The sequence below is a fragment of the Equus przewalskii genome, chromosome X, assembly GCF_037783145.1.
Source record: "Equus przewalskii isolate Varuska chromosome X, EquPr2, whole genome shotgun sequence".
In the NCBI taxonomy this organism is placed as follows: domain Eukaryota; kingdom Metazoa; phylum Chordata; class Mammalia; order Perissodactyla; family Equidae; genus Equus; species Equus przewalskii.
The window spans coordinates 51,100,248-51,116,899 of NC_091863.1; positions in this window are offsets into that span (position 1 = coordinate 51,100,248).

Here is a 16,652-nt window from a genome sequence, read left to right on the forward strand (position 1 = left end):
AATTGCTACAGGTATTTCCCTTGTGGTTGCCATGGAGCTTACATACAATACCTTAAAATGATAATAGCCTATTTTAAACTAATAAACTCTTAACTTCAATAGAATTCCTAAACTTTACCATTTTACTTCTCCCCTCACATTTTAGGTTATCGATGTTACAGTTTACATAATTTTTATATTGTGTATCCAATAACAGATTCTTGTAGTTATGTTTTTTTTACTATGCTTGTTTTTTAACTTTTAAACTAGAGTTGTAAATGAATTATGCACCACCATTACTATATTACGGTATCTAACTTTGACTATATCTTTACCATTACAAGTGAGTTTTATTCAAACAACTCTCTTTAGAATTTCCTGCAAGGCAGGTCTAGTGATGACAAACTCCCTCAGCTTTTGTTTGCTCACGAAAGTCTTTATCTCATTTTCATTTTGAAAGTACAGCTTTGCTGGGTATAGAATTTTAGTTGACAGTTTTTTTTCTTTCAATATTTTGAATATAACATCCCATTGTCTCCTAACCTGAAAAATTTCTCTTGAAAAATGTGTCCTAGATTTTATGGGGATTCCTTTGCGTACAACTTTTCTCTTGTTGCTTTATAAATTATTTCTTTGCCTTTGACTTTTCACAATTTAATCATAATGTATTTTGGTGTAGACATATTTGGGTTCAACATGTTTGGGATCCTTTGGTCCTCATGGATCTGAATGTCCATATCTCTTCTCAGATTTGGGACATTTTTAGCCACTATTACTTTAAACATAATTTCTGTCCCTCTCTCTTTTTCTTCTTCTTTTGAATTTCCCATAATATGGATATTGTTTCTCCTAATTGTGTCCCATAAGTCCTGTAGGCTTGCTTCTTTCTTTTTCATTCTTGTTTCCTTTTGCTTCTCTTGCTGGAAAATTTCAAATATCCTGTTTTCTATATCACTGATTCTTTCTTCTGCCTACTCAAGTCATGTGTTATTTTCCTAATTTCATTTGTTGTCTTTGTTCTTGTAGCTCATTAAACTTCTTTAAGAAGATCATTCTGTATTTTTTTCTGACAGCTCATAGATATTCATTTCTTTAGAGTCAGTTATTGTACTTTTATTAGTTTACCTTGGAGGTCTCATATTTGCCTGATTTTTCATTATCCTTGATTCCTTACATTGGTATCTGTGCATCTGACTAAGTGGTCTCCTTTACCAGAATTTTCAGGTTCACCTTAGCAGAGACAGTTCTTTACCAGTTAGCTCAGTTTGGGTTCCTGGATATTTCACCTGTTAATGTCCCTAGGAAGGTTGGGCTTGCTATCAACTGTTCTTTTTGCATGAGGCCATTACTTGAGCCCTGATGCCAGAAGTGAGTGTTGCTAGCTGGGAAAAGTTGGATAGTAGTACTGACTTAGTTCTCTGCCCAAGTGAGGGAGAAGGATGTGTTCTGTGGTTGCCTGGGATCTCTACTCCGGCTTACTAGACATTCAGTACTGCTACTATGTTCAGTAGTAGGTGAGGCTATGAATGCCTGGGGCAGCAGAATAGGCCTCAGAGCCCTCACAGTCTTTGTTTGTGCACACAAATCAGGCAAGACTATGCACTGAATTCCCTGGCTAGACAAAGCCTCCAGTTTCGCTCTGCAGATGAGGAAAGCAACGGGCTTTACTCTTTGTTTAAGCGTCACTGTAAGAAGGATTGTTTGATGGGCTAGGCAGCTTCACATGTGATCTAAGTTCCCTGTTTTGACAGGCTGAAGGTTGTATCCAGCAAAGGGTGAAACTACAAATTAATTTGCCTGCCCAGGAAGAGTGGGAGAACCAGCTTCAAGTCCAAAAAGATTCTTTGTTTATGGTCTTGATTCAAGCCAACCCATGTCCCAAGTTCCCTGGCCAAATGAGGCCACTGGTTTTGCTCTTTCTGCCATACTCTCTGCTCCAGTTTTGCGCTCGTACACAGCTTCCCTGTGTTCCATCCAGGCTTTCTGGCCAGGCAGAGCCAGAGGCTACACTCAGAAGTGGGCATGACTCTGACTCAGCTTCCTTGCCAGTGCAGGGGCAGATCAGGCTACAAGCCTGGAAAGGCTCTTAGTTTGAGGACCTGCATGAAGCAGACCTGCACGCTGCTGAATTCTCTGGTCAGATTGCACCACTGTTGTGGCTCTGAAAATGAGCAAAGCAGCTGGTTGAGACTACTCCTTGTGCACTGCAGGGAGGAACTTCGTCTTCCAAGATATGAGTGCTGGTTATTGAAAGCCCATACCTCCTTCTTCATCACAATCAGATTCCCAGAGGTCAAGTGCTGCAGACTTCCCCACCATCCCTGTGGGGTGAGACTGGAGTACGGGCACCCAAGAAGCGACCCACAATGCTGGTAGAGCTGAATGTCTACCTGGGGCTCTTTTTTTCTCACTGGAGAGCCCATAGACTCAGGGGAGACCTGTCAGTGTGTTACTGCACTGGCCTTGGGAAGGGGCAATAAAGTCAGCATGTAGACACTCCTGTTACCCTTCTAATGTGATGTCTTGGTCTCTGTAGTTCAGGGGTATGTTTCAGTGTCTCTCCTGTGTTTTAAGATTTTCTTAGTGGTGTCTTGGTCGTGAATGGTTGTTAGTTGTTTTTATTGTGAGGAGGAGCAAAGTCAGGAATGTCCTATGTTGCCATCTTTCTCAAGTATGTTTAGCTTTATAAGAAACTACCAAACTGTCTTCCCAACTGGTTGCACCATTTTGTATTCCCATAATCAATAAATAAGAGTTCCTGTTGCTCCACATCTTAGTCAGCATTTGGTGTTGTCAGTGTTCTGGATTTTGTCCATTATAGAAAGCGTGTAGCCATATGTCATTATTATCTTAACTTACTTTTCCCTTGTGGCATATGATGTGGAGCATACTTTCATACGCTTATTTACTTTGTGTGAGGTGTCTGTTAAATTCTTTGTCCTATTTTTCAATTGGATCATTTGTTTTCTTATTGTTGAGTTTAAAAAAATTTTAGAATAGTTTGGATAATAATCTCTTATCAGATTTGTCAGTAGCAAATATTTTCTCCAAGTCTGTGACTTGTATTCTCATTCTCTTGACAGTTTCTTTTGCAGATAACAAGAATTTAGTTTTGATGAAGTCCAGCTTATATATTTCTTTCATTGATCATGCCTTTGGTGTTGTACCTAAAAAGTCATTGTTTTCCTAAAGTCATCTAGGTTTTCTTCTAAGAGTTTCTTAGTTTTTCATTTTACATTAGGTCTATTATCCATTTTGAGTTTATTGTTGTGATAGGTGTAAGGTCTAGATATATTTTTTTGCTTGGCCGTTTGCATTTTTTTTGATGTCTAGTTGTTCCAGCAATATTTGTTGAAAAGACTATTTTTCCTCCACTGTATTGCCTTTGCCTAATTATCAGTTGACTATAAAAATGTGGGTATATTTCTGCACTTTCTATTCTCTTCCATTCATCTATATGTCTATTCTTTCACCAATACCACACTGTCTTGATTACTGTAGCTTTATAGTAAGTCTTGACATTGAGTAGTGTCAGTCTTCCTACTTTGTTCTTGTCCTTCAATGTTGTGTAGGCTATTCTGGGTCTTTTTCCTCTCCACATAAACCTTAGAATTAATTTGTCCATCTAAAAAGAATATCTTGCTGGGATTTTGATTGGAATTGCATTTAATCTATAGATCAAGTTGGGAAAACTGACACCTTGACAATACTGAGTCTTTCTAGCCATGAACATGGAATATCTCTTCATTTATTTAGTTCATTAATATTGTTCATCAATTTTGTCATTATCCTCATATAAATCTTGTAAATATTTTGTTGGATTTGTACCTATTTCACTTTGAGGGGGAGTACTAATGTAAATGGCATTGTTTTATAAATTTAAAATTCCATTTTTTCATTGCTGGTATGTAGGAAAGCAATGGACTTTTGTATATTAACCTTGTATCCTGAAACCTTGCTACAATTGATTATGAGTTCTAGGAGGTTTTGTTTATTGATTGTTTTGAATTTTATACATAGATGATCACACAAGTGAACAAAAATAGTTTTCTTTCATTTTCACCAATCTGTATACCTTTTATTTCCTTTTCTTGTCTTATTGCATTAACTAATACTTTCATCCAATGTTTGGAGTGGTGAGAGGGGCACCCTTGCCTTGTTCCTGATTTTAGTGGTAAAGCATCTAATTTCTCATCATTAAGTATGATGTTAGCTGTAGGGTTCTTTGATTTCTTTATCAAGTTGAGGAAGTTCTCCTCTATTCCAAATCTGCTGAGAGTTATTTTCTTGTTGGAAATGGGTGTTGAATTTTGTAAAATGCCTTTTCTGAATCTATTGTATGATGGTTCAATTTTTCTTTTTTAGCCTGTTGATGTGAAAGATCGCATTAATTAATTTTCAAAAGTTGAACTAGCCTTGCACACCAGGCTTATATCCCACTTGGTCATGGAGTATAATTACTTTTGTATGTTATTGGATTTAATTTGTTAATATTTTTGAGGATTTTTACATCAAATTTCATGAGCGTTATTGGTCTGTAATTTTCTTGTCTTGTAATGTCTTTGCTGGTTTTGATATTAGGCTAATGCCAGCCTCACAGAATGAGTTAGAAATATTCTCTCTGCTTCCATCGTCTGAAAGAGATCATAGAATATTGGTGTTATTTGTTCCTTAAATAATTCACCACTGAACATATCTGGGCTTTCTGATGTTTGTTTTGGAAGGTTATTAATTATCGATTCAATTCCATTAAGAGATATAGGCATATTCAAATTCTCTATTTCTTGTTTTGTGAATTTGGGGGAATTCTGTCTTTCAAGGAATTGGTCCATTTAATCTAGGTAATAAAATTTGCTTGGTAGTCTTTTCTTATCCTTTCACAGTTGATAGGATCCCTAGTGATGTCTCTTTTTCATTTCTGATAGTAATTTATGTCTTCTCTTTTGTTTTCTTGGTTAGCCTTGGTGAGAGGCTTATCAATTATATTGATCTTCTCAAAGGATCTGCTTTTGGCTTCATTGATATTCTCTATTGATTTCTTCTTTTCAATTTCATTGATTTATGCCCTAATTATTATTTATTTTCTTCTGTTTACTTTGGATTTAATTTTCTCTTCTTTTTCTAGTTTACTAAGGTGAAAATTTAGATTATTGATTGTAGCTCTTCCTTCTTTTCTACTATATGCATTCATTGCTATAAATTTCCCTGTAAACACTGCTTTTGCTGCATCCCCAAAATTTGATAAGTTGTGCATTCATTTTCATTTAGTTCAAAATATTTATAAATTTCTCTTGAGATTTCTTCTTTGACCCATGTGTTATTTAGAAGTGTGATTTTGAAATTTCCAGTTATCTTTATACTATTGATTTCTAGTTTAATTCCACTGTGGGCAGACATTGTATGATTTATATTCTTTTATATATATTAAGGTATTTTTATGGCCCAGAATATGGTCTGCCTTTGTGTATATTACATGTGAACTCGAGAAGAATGTGTGTTTTGCTGTTGTTGGATGAAGCTTTCTACAGATGTCAATTATGTCTAGTTGACTGATGGTGTTGTTGAGTTTAACTATGTCCTTACTGTTGACTCTGTCCATTTCTGAGAGGAGGTGTTGAAGTCTCCAACAGTGATAGTGGATTCACCTATTTTTCCCTGAAGTTCTGTCAGTTTTTGCCTCATGTAGTTTGAGGTTTTGTTGTTAGGCTCATACACACTAAGAATTATTATTTCTTCTTGGAGAATTAATCCCTTTATCATTATAGAATCCCCTTCTTTATCCCTGATAATGTTCTTTGCTTTAAAGTCTGCTCTGTCCGAAATTAATACAGCTACTCCTGCATCATTTTGATTACTGTTAGCATGATATATTTTTCTCCATCTATTAACTTTGTATCTAAATGAGTCTTTATGTTTAATGTGAGTTTCTTGTATTCAACATATAGTTGAGTCTTTTTTAGATACTCTGACAATTTCTGACTTTTAATTGGTGTGGTTAGACCATTGGCATTCAAAGTGAATATTGATATAATTGGACTAATATCTACAATATTTTGTACTTTTTTTCTGTCTATTGCCCTTGTTCTTTGTTTGTATTTTTGTCTTTCACTTTTTTTCTGCCTTTGAGTGGTTTTGGATTTTTTTTTTCTTTTTACTTGAGGAAGATTGCCCCTGAGCTAATATCTGTGCCAATATTCCTCTATTTTGTATGTGGGACACCACCACAGCATGGCTTGATGAGTGATGTGAAGATCCACGCCCAGGATCCAAACCGGTGAACCCTCAGCTTCTGAAGTCGAGTGCATGAACTAAACCACTATGCCACCAAGCCAGTCCATTGAGTGGTTTTAATTGATCATTTTATATGATTTCATTTTCTCTCTTTTGTTACCATATTACTGTACAACTTTTTTTAGTGGTTGACTCAGACTTTGCAATATATATTTACAACTAGTCCAAGTCCACTTTCAAATAACACTATACCACTTTATGGATAGTGTGAGTACATAATAGTAACAAAATAACTCTAATTTCTCTCTCTCATCCTCTGTATCATTATTGTCATTCACTTCATATATGTATATACGTATATTATATATGTATATTACATAAGCATACATAATCAAATACATTGTAGGTATTGTTATTTTGAACAAAGTGGTATCTTAACAGATCAATTAAGAATAAGAAAAACAAAAGTTATTTTATCTTCACTTATTCCTTCTTTGACGCTCTTCCTTTTATTATGTAGATCCAAGTTTCTGATGTATATTATTTTCCTTCTTTCTGGAACTTCTTTTAACATTTCTCGTAAGGCAGGTCTACTGGCAGAAAATTTCTTCAATTTCTGTTTGTCTGAAAAAAGTTTTTATTTTTTCTTAACTTTTGATAAATAATTTCACAGGGTATGGTATTCTAGGTTGTTTTTTTCCCCCTCAACACCTTAAATTTTTCACATGACTGTCTTCTTGCTTTCATGGTTTCTGCGAAGAAGTCAGATGTAATTCTTTCATTTTCTAGCCTTATTTAGATATAATTGACAAATAACATTGGGTACGTTTAAGGTGTACAATGTGATTATTTGATACACTGTAATTCTTATCGTTGTTCCTTTGTAGGTAAGTTAGTTTTTTCCTCTGGCTTCTTTTAAGATTATTTCTTTGACTTTCTGTGGTTTGAAAACATGCCTACTTGTAGACTTTTTGGAATTTATCCTGCATTGTGTCTCTTAGTTTTCTGGATCTGTGGTTTGGTGTCTGAAATTAATTCAGGGAAATTTTCAGTCATTACTATTTTGAATATTTCTTCTGTTTCTTTCTCTTTTTGTTCTCCTTATGGTATTCCCATTATGTGTATGTTACACCTTTTGTAGTTGTCCCACAGTCCCTGGATTTTCTTTTCTGTTTTTTTAAATCTTTGTTCTCTTTGTTTTTCAGTTTTTGAAGATTCTATTAATATATCCTCTAACTCAGAGATTATTTCTTCAGCTGTGTCTAGTTTGCTAATGTGCCAATCAAAGGCATTATTCATTTCTGTTACAGTGTTTTTTATCTCTAATATTTCTTTTTGGTTCTTTTTAGGGTTTTTATCTTTCTGTTTACATTGGCCTTCTATTCTTGTATACTGTCTGCTTCATGCATTAGAGCCCTTAACATACTAATTACAGTTTCTTTAAATTTCTGGTCTGATAATTACCACATCTCTGCCATGTCTGGTTCTGATACTTATTCTGTCTCTTCAAATTGCCATGTTTTTGCTTTTTGATATGCCATATAGTTTTTTTTTATTAACAACTGAACATGATATATTGAGTAAAAGGAAATGCCGTAAATGTGACTTTAGGTAATGTGATGTTAAGTTGTAGAGGGAAGGAAAGCATTCTATAATCTTATGATTAGATCTCAGTCTTTTAGTGAGCCTATGCCTCTGGATTTTGAATTCCAAAAGTGTTTCTCAGCTTTTTTCTCCCCCGCTTAGGTGGGACAGGATGGGTAGAGTGGGCTGGAGTTGATGATTTTCCTTCTCCCATGTGAAAGGCTAGAGCTGACTGGGTATTTTCCTTCCCCCTGGTCAATTAGGCTCTGATAATACCCCAGCAGGTTAGGCAGTGGTTAACCAATTTTTCCTGAGTGCGGGCCTTGTTAAGAAGAAAAAAGTTCTCTGCTATACTTCAAAATCGTTCCTTTCCCCTTCCTTTGCTGGAAACAAGGGGATTATTTTTTCCCAGCTTTATTCATATATAATTAACATATAACATTGTGTAAATTTAAATTGCACAATATGATGATTTGATACATGTATTCAGTCATGTGTCACTTAATGATGGGGATACTTTTTGAGAAATGTGTTGTTAGGTGATTTTGTCATTGTGTGATCATAGAGTGTACTTCCACAAACCTAGATGGTATAGCCTACCAAACACCTAGGTTATATGGTGTTAATCTTATGGGACCATCATTGGTGATGCAGTCCATAATTGACCAAAACATTTTTATGCAGTGCATGGCTTTATATTGTGAAATTTTTCCCACAATAAGGTTTGTTAACACATCCTTTACTTCACATAATTACTATTTTGTTTTTGTTGTTATGATGAGAACATTAAAGATCTACTCTCATATCAACTTTCAAGTATACAATATTGTTTACTATAGTCACCACTCTGTATATTAGATCCCCAGAACTTATTCATCTTTTAATTACAAAGTCATACCCTTTTACCAACATTTCCCCATTTGCTCAATGCCTCAGCTGCTGGTAACCACTGTCCTCCTCCGTGTTTCTTTGAGTTCCATGATTTTGGATTCTACATATAGGTGAGATCATACATTATTTGTCCTCCTCCTTAAGCCTGTGTGAGATTTCACTTAGCATAATGCTGTCAAGATCCATCCATGTGGCCACAAATGGTAGGCTTTCCTTATTTTTTATGGCTGAATAATATTCCATTGCTGAATATATATATATGTATGTATGTATGTATGTATATTTTCACATTTCATCCATTTATCTGTTGATGGGCACTTAGTTTGTTTCCATGTCTTGGCTATTGTGAATAATGCTGCAGTGAACATGGGAGTGCAGATAGCACTTCAAGATAGTGATTTCATCTTCTTCAGATTTATACCCATCAATGGGATTGTTGGATCAATTGGACAGTTCTAGATTTAATTTTTTGAGAAACCTCCATATGGTTTTCCATAGTGACAGTACTAATTTACAATCTCATCCACAGTGCACAAGGCTTCCCTTTTCTCTGCATCCTCACCAGCACTGTTATCTGTCATATTTTTGAAAATAGCCATTCTAAAAGATATGAGATGATATGTTATTGTGGTTTTGATTTACATTCTTCTGATTAGTAATGTTAAGCACCTTTTCATGTGTGTGTTGGCCATTTGTATGCCTTCTTTGGAAAAATGTCTATTCAAGTCTTCTGACCATATTTTAATCACCTTGGACTTTTTTTTGCTGTTGAGTTGTATGAATTACTCATGTATTTTGGATATTAATGCCTTATCAGATATATGGTTGCAATTCTTTTCTTTCATTTGATAGGCTGCCTTTTCATTCTGTTGACTGTTTCTCTTATTGTGCAGAAGATTTTCGGTTTGATATGGTCCTATTTGCTGATTTTTGCTTTTGTTGTTTATGCTTTTTCTGTCATATACAAAAAATCGTTTCTAAGACCATGTCAAGGAGATTTTCCCCTATATTTTCTTCTAGAAATTTTACAGTTTTAGGTCTTATGTTTAAGTCTTTAATGTATTTTAAGTTAATTTTTGTGAGAGGCGCAAGATAAGGGACCAATTTCATTCTTTTGCATGTGGATATTTAGTTTTCCCAAAACCATTTATTGAAGAGATTATTCTTTCCCCATTGAGTATTCTTGTCTCCCTTGTCAAATACTAATTGACTATAAATATATGAGTTTACTTCTGGAATTTCAATTCTATTCTATTGGTGAATTTTTCCCCAATATTTACTATGTGAACCTGGTTGAGCTCCTGGAGATAAATTTCACAAATTGTGCCCTCCGCCCCCACCATGACTAGTCTTCTTGGAGTTTTTAACTCTAAAAGTTGTCCACATTGAGCCTCCAGCAACTGATCAATTACAGTTCAGGTTTTCCTATGTTGGAAATATCTCCTGTGAGTTTTGCTTGTGAGTTTCTGCTTTGGTAAGCCTTGACTCTGTATTTGCCTGTATGTTTCTCCAATCTTGGTGGCAGCAGTTTGCCCCGTGTCCTCCTCTCTCTTACAGATCTAAGAAAAGTTGTTTATTTTTTAATCTGTTTAGCTTTTTACTTGTTAGGATGGAGTAGCAGCTTCCAAGTTCCTTACATGCAGAACTGGAACTCATATTTACTATAATATTTATACAATAAATATTACTACTATATGCCAGGCAGTGCTCTGGGAACTGAGATAGAGCCCTAAATAAAGCAGACATTTTTCTTCTCTGCTGAACTTATATTCTACTGCGAGGAAGCATATAATAAAAAGTTGTTTTCTTGCCTCCTGGGAAGGAACAAAATAATACTTAGCAAACCAGAATCTCAAAGAGAGGATTGTAATACTCCTACCTCAGAACTCATCCTTAACAGAGTTCTCCCTATGCTTGAGGGAGCCAAGACTTCCCCCAACCCCCAAAAGAGTCTATGGAATTTCTGCTGGGTTGAAAACTGTGGGCTGACAGCCAGAGTCCTGTGGCAGTCACAAAAACTTTCTTAAGATCCTAGGAGCTGGAGAAACTCAGGCTAAAAAAATGAGCATGAGGCTCCATAGGGGTTTCTCATAAAGCACTGTAAGTCTTCCAGGATGGAAACTTCACAACAAAATATTACTAGTGCTATTATTCATAAGAATAACAATAAACTAATTAGGGACAGACAGCTTAGGCCAGCTCTGGAGTTTGTGGAACATCTTGACCTGTTTTTCCAAATGTTTGGGGTTCAACGTTTTATTGTGGCCTTATTTTATTTTTCAATACAGCTGAATGTATAATAAATTTAATATGATCATTTGAGGGCAAGAATACGATACTTAGATGACAGGGGGATAAAAATCACTTGGTAACCAGTGTGAAAAATAGCCCAACCCCCTCCAGATGATGACAAGAGCAAGATAGGAAGTTGCTGTCACTTCAGGCTCCAAGAGAATGATCAGTTTCCACACTAGCTTGTACTCCTCTGCCACAATCTTAGACTTTTTAGATTTATCTGTAGCTATTACAGCTTGATATAGTAGAATAATGAAAGTGTGCTTTGGAATTTGGATTTGGTTCAAATACCAGCCTCATCTTCTGTGCCACACAGCTTGTGGCCTTAGGCAAGCTGGTGAACACTCTGAACCTGTTTCCTTACCCACTTTATGGGTTGTTGTCAGGAGGTAATGGAGATATGACTTCAATGGACTTGACTTGTTTGGTATTCTTCAGCAATTTCACTTCTCTTTAAAGCTCAAACAGCCTTCATATCAATTACCATAGGAAGTCACATCTCTTACCAGATTTTCCTTCTCAGGATGTTTCTGGTATTTGCTTAGGAATAAATCTATGTTGTACTGGTATGTTCTGGTCATCTTTCTTCTCATCACCTCAGCCAGCAATCTCATGCCACAGCACTACTCTACTCTCTGCTGGTCTTGTCTTTCTCTCTCTTTACTGCTTTCTCCAGTCTCTGCTGCATTGCTTTTAGGTCCCACCTCCCACCTCCACTCCCAAGGGTGAATTTAAACTTCCAGCCCAAAGAGGAGAGCTCCTGAAGATTTTGTCAATGTTTGAAAGGTTCCAGGGACATTTTCTCAGGTGGGGATAAAGGTCAGAGAACCTGAGATTCCTATTTTCCCAGAGTTTTTATGAGAGGAAATTGTTCTTCAAGCCAGTGACCTCGGATTGTGGGCCCAAAGCTGATATAGGGGGAAAATAGATCTTCCTCTATCTCACAAAACAAATCTCAGGGAATGGTATTTTTTTTTGTTCTGATGATAGATGAAAAGTACTTGGCATAACTTGTTGGCAATGGACCTGGCACAGAGAGTGAGGCAAAGGGAGAGACCCAGAGATGAGCAATATATAGTCCCTAACCTGCAATTCAGTAGGTGAGGAAAACACATTTGCAAGTGAAAGGCCTGTTTGGGAGATTACTTTTGCACAAAAATTCTGAGTGACATTGTAGAAGGTAAGGGTATCAACCCCTTCAACTTGGCCTCTGGGAAAACAGCTCTGACTAGACAATCCACTGGCCAGTCGGCTGATGTCATCCCAGCTTTCTTAAGAATCTTTGTCTGCAGTGCTCTTCTGGTGCCTGAGGGTCTCCCATTATGCCAAGATCTTTCTCGAGTCTCTCCAAGATTGATGTTGTGGCTTTCAAGGAAAAGAATCTTCTGATCCCAGGACCCCTGAAGTTCTGAGCAACATTCTCAGTCCATGAGCTCTGTTCCTAGACAGTCTTTAGCTTTCAGCCTTCTCATGACACTTCCTTCAAACTGTGGCCTTTTCAGAATGCCTGTGCTACTGCACCTTCCCTGGAAGAACCACTGGGCCAAGCAAGGAAGCTATCTTCTGATCAGAGCATTTATGGTCTTCATAAAGAAGGACAGAGGCATGCTTATCTCACCTTTGGCTTTCTCCTCTAGAGTTCCAGATACACCAGAGTTTTTCCCACGTCTCTAAAACGTAGTGATCTTTCACATATTCATATCTTTGCTTGGAATACCACCTCCTGCCCTCAACTTCTTGTATTATGACCAGCAAAATCTTATATAATCTAGATCCTGGACTTATCTCCAACTTCATCTTGTACCACTCTCTTTCTCATTCACTATTTGCCAAATACAGTAGTTTCTTTTTTTTATTCTATCATTTGATCCCATCAAGCTCATGCCTTTTTTAGGGCCTTTGCACTAGCAATTCCCTCTACCTGGGCTGCTTTTATGTTACTACTTAAAGTTTTATTTTATATCTATTTGTTTATTGTCAGTTTCCCCCTACTAGAATGTACAGTTCATGAGGGCTGAGACTTTTGTTTTGGCTGTCTAGCACAGTGCCTGGAACACAGTGGTATTCAATAAATATATTCTAATGAACATGACTTACTATATTTTTCAAGCAAAGAGCTGGAGGTGCAGAGGCTATATAAGTACCATCCTCATAGACTACTTCATTTCTAGGAGAGAGTGATGGAGATGTATGGGTGGCATCTCTGTTTCGAGATCCATGCTGGAAATTCAAGTTTCCTTTCTCTGGCCTTTGCTCTAATCTTTTTTCCACAGAGTAGTGTAAGTGAACTTTTTATAACATAGTTGTTTTTCATGTCACTCCCCTGCTTAAACTTTTCAGTGATTTCCCATTACACTCAGGATGAATTTATTCATTCTTTTACAAAAATATATTGAATGCTCTATTGCTTTTCTATTGCTACATAATAAATTACTACAAGTGTACAGTCTAAAATCCACATTCATTTATTAGCTCATGGTTCTTTAGGTTAAATGCCTGGGCACAGTGCAGCTGGATTCTCTGCTTGGAGTATCACAAGGCTGAAATCAAACCAGTAACTGGGCTGAGTTCTTATCTGGAGGCTCTGGGGAAAAATTCCCTTCCAAGTTCATCCTTGTCATTGGAAAAATTTAGATCCTTGTAGTTGTAGGACTGTTTCCTATCTGGCTGTCAGCCAGTGGCCACACTCAGCTCTTTCCATTTTATGCCAGCAGCAGCGCATCAAATATCTCTTGTGTTTTGAATCTTTGGCTTTCTCTTTTACCACCAGTTGGAGAAAACTCTGCTTTTAAAGGCTCAAGTCAAGCTCATCTGGATAATCTCCCTATCTTGATATAAACTGATTTGGAACCATAATTATGCCTATAAAATCCCTCCACAGCAGTACTCAGATTAGTGTTTTATTGAATAACTGCACACCAAGGGCCAGGAATCTTGGGAGACCATTTTAGAATTCTCTTTACCACAAACATCCATTCTGTTAGGCACTTAGATACTGTGTCTACAACATTGAACGAAATAACCAAAATTAGGGCCCTCTGGGATTTTATATTCTAGTACAAGGAGACGGATGGCAAACAACTGAATAAGCAAAATATATAGTATGCTAGATGGTGATAGATAGCATAGAAAAATAAAGCAGAGGAGAAAGATTGGAAGTGCCAGGAAAAAATGTTTCAATTATTAATAGGATGGTCAAGAAAGTCCTCACCAAGAAGGCGACATTTGAGCAAAGACCTTAAGGAGATGGAGAGTGAAGCCTGGCGGAATCTGGGAGAAGGGCATTCCAGGCAGAGAGAACCATAAGTACAAAGGCCCAGAGGCAGAAATTAAAATCCTTATTCTTCCTCCAACCTTGGCCCCTGTCTCCCTCTCCAGCTTCTTCTTAGTCCACTAGTCTCTCATGTTCTGAGCTTCAGTTACATTTTTCTCTGTCTTGCTGGCTCTTCTCGTTCAGATCCTGGCTCATGCCATTTCTCTGTTCCATTGTTTTGTTTTGTTTTTTAAACAGTTAAACACATAAATTTAACGTGAATAATTTCTTATTTTGAAGGGATAATGTTTACTTACTGCGTAAGATGAGCACTACAAGCACTAACAGGAAACCTTTTTTCTTTTTTTTTTTTTGGTGAGGAAGATTTGCCCTGAGCTAAAATCTGTGCCAATCTTCCTCTATTTTGTATGTGGGACGCCACCAAAGCATGGCTTGGTGAGTAGTGTATAGGTTTGGGCCCGAGATGCGAATTCGCAAACTCTGGCTGCCAAAGTGGAGCACACAAACTTAACCACTATGCCACCAGTCCAGCCTCCAATTTTGCCAAAGATGCTCAGACCTATAAAAATTACTATATCTTTTTTATATTTAATCAAATTCTGATTTGAATACATTTTAAAAAACAGTTTATTTAGGTATAATTGGCATACAAAAAACTGTTCATATTTAATGTATATAACTTGATGAGTTTGGTGGTAAGTATACATCAGTTAAACCATCACCACAATCTATGCCACAAGCATCCATCACTGTCAAGAATTTCCTCCCTTCCCCTTTATTTATTATAATTTTTTGTGATAAGAACACAATATTAAATCTACACTCATAGCAATTTTTTTTGTGAGATTGTTTTCTCTACTACATAGTAAATTTCATGTGCACAAGGATCATGTCTGTTTTGCTTTTCACAATATTCCCAGCATCAGTGGGATCATAATTTACATTGTACAGTGCCTGGTACATAATTTTTCCTCCAATGGATAAGTTAAATGAAACATAATGCAGAAATAAACTGTTTGTGCAGGCTAATATACAACTGCTATCTATAAATCCTTATTTTAAATGTTTGTGATCATCCAAATAATCTGTGTCCTCATTATTGAATTTGTATGTAAATGTCACATTTTAATTTATAAAATATAATAAATCAAATATCACTCACTTCTATCATATGGTTGTTTTTGGGGGGTAAACTTTTGTTTGAATAAAGGCATTCATTGTTTAAAAAATGGCTAAAAACTTTGATCTAATCCAACCACCTCATTGTACAAAATAGGAAACTGAGGCCACAGAAGGGGAAGAAGTAATTTTTTTAGAGTTATATAGTGAGTCAGTGGCAGCATTAATCCCCTAATCAGGTCTTTCAACTCTTTTTCTAGTTTTCTCCTGCTCTATCTTCTAAGTCAACTCAAATGAATTGTGACATGATAGAGGATATGGAAGATGGGGTTTCAGATGACAGCTGGACTCCTCTGAGGACCATGACTCAGGAGGAGGCAATGGGAAATATAGTTTGGGTCAAGATGAGTCTGCAGGACTAGGCTGGAACACAGAGCACTGTGCTCAAAGACTCAAGACATGGTCTGCAGAGCTGTACCCTAGTCCCAGAATATACAACATGGCCATTCCCTTACTCCTCATTCCCAAAGGAGCACACCGATAAAGTTCACTGGACATCTCGTGACATATTCATAGCATTTGAAGGGGGTAGGAGATCCTAATGTATCTGTACAACTGGTTTCTTCTTCCTGGGATATAAGCAGACAAGATAATCAAAATCTTAGCAGTACATGGAACATTCATTCATAAACATGTATGGAGCAGTCACTCAGTGTCAGACAGTGTGTTGGGTGCTGAGGGTACAATGTTGAATAACTTTTCAAAAATAAAGAAATTCTGCCATTTGTGACAACATGGATGAACTTGGAGAACATAATGCAAAGTGAAATAAACCAGTCACAGAATGACAAATACTGCATGATTCCACTTATATGAGGTATCTAAAATAGTCAAATTCTTAGAAGCAGAGAATGGAATGATGGTTGCCAGGGTCTAAGGAGAGGGAGAAATAGGGAGTTTGTGTTCAATGGATGTAAAGTTTCGGTTACGCATGATGAGTAAGTTCTAGAGATCTGTTATGCAACATACTGCCTATAGTTAAAAATATAGTATTGTGCACTTCAAAACTCGTTGAGAAGCTACATCTCATGTTAAGTGTTTTTACCATAAAACAAACAAACAAAAACAAAAGGGCAGAGGAAACTCTGAGAAGTGTTGGATATGTCTGTTACTCTGATTGTGGTGATGATATCACGTGTGCTTGTATATGTTCAAACATCAAATTGTACACATTAAATATGTGTAGTTCTTTGTATATCAATTATACCTCAATAAAATT